We start from the raw sequence: 9,715 nt of genomic DNA, 5'->3' as shown, positions 1-9,715 counted from the left end.
AATATGGCAAAACCCTTAACAAAACACATGTAGTGCTCATGGGCATATCATGCACACAATAATCATGGCAAAAAAGACAAATATCTAAATGGAGCAGCAGATCTGACAATTATCTCAAGTAGCACTCTTCTAACAGCATTTCGGGCATCAAGATGAACTCAAATGAAAATGATGCAATAGAATGAAATGATGTACTCTCTGAGACGAACATTTTGATATGCTATATGCCAAAAAGGAGCTACGGATGCGGAGATACGATGCAATGAACAGGAGCATATGAGCTAGGGTTTCGGGGCAAAAGTCAACCCAAACGGGATCTGGATCTGAGATCCGGCGGCACGCTTCCCGATGTTCGCCGGAGACGAAGTCGAGATCGCCGGAGCTCCTATACGCCGGAGGGAGAGGGTTCACCGGAGACGGGATGCGGCAGCGTCGAGGAGGCGGCGATGTGCGGCGGCCGGGGCGGTGGCCCCGGCGACGGCTGCGGAGGCGCGGGGAGCCGCGGGGCTGGCCGGCGGCGAACTTCGGCCGGCGAGGCGGCGGGGATGGCCCCTGGCGGCGGAGGCGAGGAAGGGGATGAGGCGGCGCGGGCGGGCGCCTCAGGCCCTGCTCGGCGGCGGGGAGGGCCGCGCGTGGGCCTCGCGGGCCTGGCGCGGTCGGCGGCGAAGCGGTCCCTCCCCGGGACAGGTGGCGCGTCCTGGTTGGGCGGCGGTGGCGGCGGACGTTGTCCGGCTCCGCCCGGACACGTCCGGAGCGGCGGATCTGGGATTTTTAGGCTTTAGAGAGAGGGGATCCAAGATTTGGAATGGGGGAGGTATATATAGGCATACAGGGAGCTAGGAGTGTCCAAATAGGTGCGGTTTTCGGCCACGCGATCGTGATCGAACGCTCTAGATGATGGAGAGGGTTTAGGTGGGTTTTGGGCCAAAATGGAGGGGTGTTGGGCTGCAGCACACACGAGGCCTTTTCGGTCCCTCGGTTAACCGTTGGAGCATCAAACGAAGTCCAAATGGTACGAAACTTGACAGGCGGTCTACCGGTAGTAAACCAAGGCCGCTTGGCAAGTCTCGGGCCAATCCGGAAATGTTTAATCCCCACACATGAAAGAAAGGTAGAAATGACCACCGGAGAAGAACAAAGCGCCGGAATGCAAAACAGACAACGGGGAAAATGCTCGAATGCATGAGATGAACACGTATGCAAATGCAATGCACATGATGACATGATATGAGATGCATGACAATGATAACAACACACGGAGACAAAGGCCCGAACCCGAGAAAATAAAATAACTTAAGGCCGAAAATGGCAAGAGTTGGAATACATATTGGGAAAGTCATATCCGGGGTGTTACAACACTGCTCTAAAAATGAACAATGACGATCATCACACTTCTATTTACTTATAACTCAAAAGAAATAAAAATTACAACTCGATACATGTGACAAAGTATGACTCTATATGAATGCCTCTGGCATGTACCGGGATGTGCAATGATCTAGCATAACATGTATGAAAATGATGAACGGTGGCTGAGCAACAACTACTGTCGGGGGAAATGACACCTACGGGATCACGAGGAATCCCTTTTGCTATGATTGGCGGGCACAGGGCTGTGAAAAGAGTGGGATTGAGAGATCAACGCAGGGGGATTATCCAGGTTCGGGCCGCCAGTGCTGCGTAATACCCTACTCCTGCTGGTTTATGTTTATTTGGTGTTCTTAGACTAGCTACAAAACGTGAAGTGTCCAAAAAATCTGAATCCTCGCTCAGCACGCCGTGGGCCTCCTTTTATAGTCGAAGGGGCTACCAGAGTGGCATACAGCAGGGGGAAAGCTATACAGTACTCGAGTCTATCTCCTGGCACCGTAGGACAAACGCACTTAATGTGCTGCCGACGTGCCCTTCTTGCTTTATCGGGGACGACAAGGAAGCTCAGCCTAGCTAGCGCCGCCTCGCCTGGCTTCGACGCGTGTCCGAACTTATGAGGCGTGTAGTGCCACGTTGGCTGGCTAGCTGCTGAGTTGGTGCTATGGCAGAGTCTTCACAAAGATCTGCATGCCACCACACAGGTGCTTGCTGGGTTGGCCTGGAAGCTACATGTCGCCACGCAGGTGCTCGCCTAGCTGGTGGGCTGGCAGCCGCATGGGAACGGCGGTGGAGTCTTGGCAGACGTGGGCCTGGCTGCGGCCCCGCAGATGTCTTTGGCAAGGGTCTTGCCGGGACCCTGACGAGGGTCTTGTCGTGGCGTCGTGGGCGTCCCCAGCAAGGGTCTTGCCGGGGGTCTCATGGGTATCCTCGGCAAGGATCTTGCCAAGGATCATCGTCTTCTGGTTATCATCTAGTCTTGCATGTTCTTGGTCTTCACAAAGATCCGCAATCCACCATGGAGGTGCCCCCCGAGCCTCAGTTCCAAAGAGGTTGATGGTGTTGGAACTCTTTGGCTCAAGGGTGGTGGCTCTGCTGGTGTTGGGCAAGTTGCCGTGGAAAGGTTCTTGCCGGGGTTGTGGAGGCCGTCCTGTCAAGGGCCTTGCCGAGGGAGTTCACCTCGCCCTTCAGCTCTTCGTGTTCCTGGCTTGGCGTTGCTCTGGTTGCCTTGTGGCTTTGCTTCCTTCCTCTGCCCCGCTAGGTGTGGCCGCAGGCGCGGCTCCAACTGCCTGTGCACAAGTAAAGGGGTACAAAATAGGACCTCTCCTTTTATGCATCGACAGGAGCCCTCGATCCTGGGCCATACATAAGCGCGACGCGTTATTGGGCTAGGCCCAAAATGGTGCGCGGGCATGCGGGGCCGATCTGTACCGCAGTAACTCCCTCGCCAGTTACACTTCCCCACGACCCGCGTTGAATGCATGACGTGGGGGTCGTGAGTGACGTGGGGATCATGCATGGGGCGGTTGCTGCCCTCATGCATCACATCGTGGTAAATGGTAAAGAGGCGGACTGCGCTTTCCCCATAAAAAAGGAAAAACCACAGGCACGCTGCTCATTTACCCTCTGCGCCTCTTTTAATCTTGGAGCCGTCATTCCTCTCTTCTTCCTCGGGCAAAAGGTTCGAAGTTCTTGCTTCTGCTTGCTGCCGCTACACCCCCATTGCTCTTGATCCTTCACCCCCTCTCAGCTGCCATGGCGCCCAAAACCAGCAGGGGCAAGGGGACGGCCAAGGATGCTGGGGAGAAGGAGGCGCTGGAGAGCGAGTCGGCGGTGCTGCGAACGTAGCTCGCCTACTTCCGTCGACGGTCGATGCGTCCACCTCAAGAACTTCTTCTTGCCCCTGTGGGGAGGAAGACGACGGGGCACAATGCCACGCGTGTTGTCCCTACCGATTTTGCCAAGGACGACCCAAATCGGTACCCGTTCTTCGTCGATTTCTTCTCTTGCGGGCTCTGCCCCCCTTTGCCCACCTCTGCGAGGGTTTTCCCGGGGTGCTCCCTAGCCCAGCACTCTTCCGCCACTACTTCTCCCCTCGCCTTCAACCAGAGGACCCAGGAGAAAGGCACGTACCCAGAGGGTGCCCGGAAGGAGAGGTGGGAGAAGTGGCGGGGCCGGTGGTGCTGGATCAAGGAGGAGGACCCACAGGAGTTTTGCCGGGTTCATCAGAGCCCGCCGACCCGCCGCACGGACTGGAGCGACCTCGACGCCAACGACAAGAAGCTCGCGATTTCCACCACCAAGATCCATGCGGCTGACTTCATGAGGCTCTGCCCTGGCCTGAAGCATAACTTCACAGTCATGGGGCATGCCCATTTCTGTCAAAGGCTCTTTCAGCTCGACGTGGGCAGCAACGACAGGGCTGAGAGGACCGGCAGGGCAGCGAAGGCCAGTAATGCCATCAAGGGACCCTTGTTTGGGTTGCCGGCGGGAGTGGTCCCGCTGAGCAACAACTCTCGCCAGTCTGCCATCACCACCATGATGCTGGACTTCAATGCACAGGGCTTTGACCCAGCCTGGGCCGAGCCGCCAGTGGAGAGGGTGCAGGAGTTCTTCGACACCATGTCCGAGGCTTATGTCCGCGACGAGCCGCCGCTCATCTAGGACACCACCAATGCGGAGCTGGACTACATCGCTGCCAGGGCGGCAGAGGTGGTGCTCGCCAGGGAGGCCGGTAGCGCTGGCGGCATGGAGGATGAGGCTGACGCGGCCGCGGAGGAGAGGGAGCTCGCCCAGTGGGCGGAGTCTGCCTAGGAGGCCGGCGGCGCTGGCGATGAGGCTTCCCTCGTTGAAGACACGGGCGATGAGTCGTCCGAAGAGGAGGTCGAGGTGAATGACCCCCCGGCCGCTGGGAGGCGGCGCGTCCTGCGGCGGGCTACCTCTGGTGAGCCGGTCCGGCCCGGCAGGACCATGCAGCGGCAGCAGGCCTAGGGGCATCTCATGCGCGAGATGAGGGCGATGAAGGCCGCAACAGTGAAGAAGGCGGTGAAGGCCGCGGTGGCGAAGAGGACAACAACTACTTCTTCCTTGTCCAAGCGGCATCGGACCCCGTCCCCTTCTCCTCCTCCTTCGGACCGCACCTTGGAGGCCGAGTTCGGCCTCAGGTCCGTTAGCCTGGCAAGGAAGAGGTAGCTAGCAGAGGAGGAGGTGGAGAATGAGTAAGTATTATGCCCCATCATCTCCTGACCTTACGCCTATGTTATCTTCCTTTGATTTGGTGTCATCTTCACAGGGACACGGAGATGCTGGTACAGAGGGTGGCGAAGAGGGCCAAGGCCTCAGCGGGCGACAAGGCCCCGACGGGTACTCTGCATACGCCGATGTTGGTGGAGAGCAGCCCGGACATCAGCCCCTAACGCAGCCCCCGCTTCAGGCCCAGCGTGAGTCCGCCACTCACTCCTTCACTGATGAGCCTTGGGGTGTGAATCTTTGATGCTGACCTGGCCGGGTTTGCAGGAGGAGAACGGCAGCAGGAGGAGACGCCGAGGGCCACCCCCAACATGTCGCCCCCCTCAACTACACCGCCCAGAGGGGTGTCCCCGGCAAGGGTATCGACCACCAAGCCCACACATACGGAGGAGGAGGGAGTGAGCTTGGGTGCCGGTGGCTCTTCCCCGGCAATGAACTTTGGCGGGGAAGGCGCCACTTCTTCCCAGCCTGGTGCGGGTAAGTTGTTTGCTTCTCGTCCCTGTTCCTTCTTCTTCTTTTTGAATCTTGATCTTGGCTCCGTCTCATTCCCCTTCTTGGTATCCAGGCCCTTCCTCGGCGGTCCGGGAGGATATCAACACCGTCATCGAGGATGTCACCAAGGACGCCGAGGACGAGGCCAACAAGATTGCCGCCGAGGAGGCCGCCAAGACCACTGCTGAAGAGGCCGCCAAGGGGCCTGCCAGGGAGGGGTTGGTCGACGATCAACCTTCCTCCTTGGCTGCCTCTGGCTTGGGAAAATATTTGAAAGTGAGCGATGACCTGTTCGTCCACCTCCCAGGAACGGCGAGCATCAGGGCGCCAACCGAGGGGGAGGTGTTCGATAACGAGGCGCTCGCCTCCTCCGGGCTTGAGGTTGTCGATGAACCGAGCGCTAGTGGCGGCGGTTCCCAAGAGTAGCAGCTCCTTCGAATAATGAGCGTCGACTTCCAGAAGCTCCAGGCGCTCCACCATGCCCGCCTGGACAAGGTGAAATCCAGGATGGTGGTGGTGGATAAAGCGGAGGTGGACCTTGAGGAGCGCATCACTGAGATGCAAGCCTGGTTCCGCCAGGCCTACGATGAACTGAAAGTTGCCCAGGATCTGTTGGCTGAGCGCAAACCGTAGCTCATCCTGAAGCAGGATGACGTCGAGAAAGCCCAGGAGGCGGCGAAGGAACAGGCCACCAAGGACGATGCCGACCGGCACCAGCACCAGGCTGAGCGAAACTCCTAGGAGGAGGACCTTGCCGCTCGTGAGGAGGCGCTCGCCCCCACACTCCACGGCAAGGATGAGGAGGTCGAGAAGCTCGTCGTGCAGCGGACCCAGGAGCTGGAGCAGAGGCACAAGGAGGCACTCAATGCTCAAGCCCTGGTCCATGCCGGCAAGGTGAAGGAGCTAGAGGTGGATCGCGATGGGCTGCAGAAACAGGTCCTTGGGCTGACGGAGGAGATGGACGCGACCAACGGCGCTTTGGCGGAGGCGCAGGCCACATTCCTTGGCAAGGCCGAGCTGCTCTCCAAGGCAACGACGCCATCAATGACCTGAAGCTGAAGTTGGAGGGCCTTGAGGGGACACTTTCGGAGGTCAGTGACCGGGAAGGGACCCTAACCAAGGGCCTGGAGGAGGAGAGGCAGCTGTGGAGGAATGATGCCGCCGAACACAAGGAGTACACAGAGATCATAAACCGTTGGGTCAGCCGCCTCGCCGACGTCACCAGCAGGATCACCACGAAGCAGGCTGCCATGGGGATGTCGAATGTGAGGTACCTCCCGGAGCCGAACGTGATTCCCAACGCCATACTGACCCTGTTCTTTGAGGGCGTTCTTAGAGCCCTGGAGCAGCTCCGCTCCAACCGGGCAACTTATCTGGCCAGCGAGTCCCGGAGGCTCTGCCGGGGCGCCCTGACCAAGGTACTCACCAAGGTGGCGTTCTGGAACCCCACCATCAACTTTGCCAACGAGTTGGAGACCTTGCCGAAGGAGGCGGACCTCGCGGTGCTCAAGGAGCGTATCATGCCCATCATCAAGTGTGTCGATGCAGTTGAGAGGGTGGAGGGCCAGCGCCGGGACTAGGCACCCTGTTTCTCGTTGCCGCTGTGAGTTCAAGATTAAGACAATTTTATCTTAAGTTAGAACCGCAGCGATTTTTTCATGTAATATAACTCTACAACACTTCAATATCAAGCATGCTATCTTCCTGTTAGATATTTCTTTCTATGTTTGCACCCTACGCTTGGTGAGATAAGGCTACCGGCGCGTAAACCCATGCCGTGGTGCTTTGAGGACGGATCCTTAGCACCCTGCCGGGAGGGCGCTTGCTGCCGGGAAAACCACCTTGCCGCTCCCAGCGTGGTCACTTGAACTGTCGAGCGGACTCGAAACAGGACAAGAGTGCGGCTAGTAGCGGGTAGGCCACCTTGCCGGTCTCAGCGCGGCCGCATAAACTATCGAGCGGACTTGAGACAGAGACAAGGGTGTTGCCAATAGCGGAAGGGTCCCATTGCGTGCAGGTTTCCCGTACAAGGAAAGAGATCTTCCGAGGAGGACAGACTTATATAAATGAAATTAGCGAAAATTTTGCATGACTTAGCTTTTCAGGGGCACGCGGATGGCTGTCAAAGCTGCGGACGACACCAGAGGGCGGCTGATCAACGTCGCCTTCTCACTTCAAGCCATCCCCATGAAAGAGTCAATGCGTCGGCTCCAAAACCAGATTTCCACGGCTTGTGCCCCTACCTGGTGCACCAAAGATGGTGGGGGAAATGACACCTACGGGATCACGAGGAATCCCTTTTGCTACGGTTGGTGGGTGCGGGGTTGTGGAAAGAGCGGGATTGAGAGATCAACGCAGGGGGATTATCCAGGTTCGGGCCACAAGTGATGCGTAATACCCTACTTCTGCTGGTTTATGTTTATCTAGTGTTCTTGGACTAGCTACAAAGCGTACAGGGTCCAAAAAATCTGAATCCTCGCTCAGTACACCGTGGGCCTCCTTTTATAGTCGAAGGGGCCGCCATAGTGGCATACAGGAGGTGGAAAACTATACAGTAGTCGGGTCTATCTCCTGGCACCGTAGGACAAACACATTTAATGCGCTGCCAACGTGCCCTTCTTGCTTTATCGGGGACGACAAGGAAGCTTGTCCCACCTATCGCCGCCTCACCTGGCTTCGACGCGCGTCTGAACTGACGAGGCGTGTAGCGCCATGCTGGCTGGCTGTTGCATTTGTGCGGTGGCAGAGTCTTCACGTCGGTGCCACCACGCAGGTGCTTGCTGGGTTGGCCTGGAAGCTGCACGTCGCCATGCAGGTGCTCGCCTAGCTGGTTGGCTGGTAGCCGCATGGGAACGGCGGTGGAGTCTTGGCAGACATGGGCCTGGCTGTGGCCCCGTAGATGTCTTCGGCAAGGGTCTTGCCGGGGCCACGACAAGGGTCTTGCTGTGGCATCGTGGGCGTCCCCGGCAAGGGTCTTGCCGGGGGGTCTCGTGGGTATCCTCGGCAAGGATCTTGTCGAGGATCGTCGTCTTCTGGTTATCATCTAGTCTTGCATGTTCTTGGTCTTCACAAAGATCTGTAGGCCACCATGGAGGTGCCTCCCGAGCCTCGGTTCCGAAGTGGTTGATGGTGTTGGAACTCTTGGGCTCAAGGGTGGCGACTCTGGTGGTGTTGGGCAAGTTGCCCCGGCAAGGTTCTTGCCGGGGCTGTGGAGGCCACCCCGACAAGGGCCTTGCCGGGGGAGTTCACCTCGCCCTTTTGCTCTTCGTGTTTCTGGCTTGGCATTGCTCTGGTTGTCTTGTGGCTTTGCTTCCTTCTTTTGTGCCACTAGGTGTGGCCATAGGCGTGGCTCCAACTGCCCGCACACAAGTAAAAGGGGTACAAAATAGGACCTATCCTTTTGTGCACCGACAACTACTATGCCAGCTATATGATCATGCAAAGCAGTATGACAATGAATGCTCAAGTCATCAAACAAAAGCGGTGGAAGTTGCATGGCAATATATCTCAGAATGGCCATGGAAAAGCCATAATAGGTAGGTATGGTGGCTGTTTTGAGGATGATATAATAAGGCTTATGTGTGATAGAGCGTATCGTATCACGGGGTTTGGATGCACCTGCGAAGTTTGCACCACGTCTCGATGTGAGAAAGGGCAATGCACGGTACCATAGAGGCTAGTATATTGCGGAAAGGTTAGAGTGTGTATAATCGAAGTACTCACATTAGTCATAAAGAACTCATATACTTATTGCAAAAGGTTATTAGCCCTCGAAGCAAAGTACTACTACGCATGCCCCTAGGGGGATGGATTGGTAGGAAAAGACCATCACTCGTCCCCGACCGCCACTCATAAGGAAGACAATCAATAATAAATCATGAGCCAACTTCATAGCGTAATGAGAGACTATACGTGCATGCTTCGGGAATCACAAGCCTTAACCACACCATATTATCATCTCTATAATGCAAAACCTTAGCAAGGAATCAAAAATATCATATTCAGTGATCCATAAGTTGTATGTAGGATTTTATGACTAACCATGCAAATGACCAATTCCTTTTGACTCTCTAAATATATATAAGTGAAGCATGAGAGTTTAATTCTTTCTACAAAATACCATGCTCTAATAAATATTAGTTAAGAAAAAGAGCATTCTTCAAACAACGGTTTTCTATGTGAAGAGAAACAGGCAATCCAAACTTCAAATGATATAAGTGAAGCACATGAAGCATTCTATAAAGCCATACTCAAAAGATATATGTGAAATGCAATGAGCATTCTATAAATCAACCATGGACTATCTCATACCAGCATGGTGCGTAAAAGAAAAGTGAAAACTAAATTCAAAAGATGCTCCAAGATTTGCACATATCGCATGAACGAAACGAATCCGAAAACATACCGATACTTGTTGAAGAAAGATGGGATGACTTCCGGGGCATCCCTAATCTTAGACACTTGAGTATCCTTGAATATTTACTTGTGGCACCTTGGGCATCCCCAAGCTTGAGCTCTTGCCTCTCCTCCTTCTCCTCATATCGAGACCTCCTCGATCTTCGAACGCTACCTCCACACAAAACTTAACCGAACTTTTAGTGACGGG

The sequence above is a fragment of the Triticum dicoccoides genome, chromosome 4A, assembly GCF_002162155.2.
Source record: "Triticum dicoccoides isolate Atlit2015 ecotype Zavitan chromosome 4A, WEW_v2.0, whole genome shotgun sequence".
In the NCBI taxonomy this organism is placed as follows: domain Eukaryota; kingdom Viridiplantae; phylum Streptophyta; class Magnoliopsida; order Poales; family Poaceae; genus Triticum; species Triticum dicoccoides.
Note: the sequence above shows the minus strand (reverse complement) of the source record.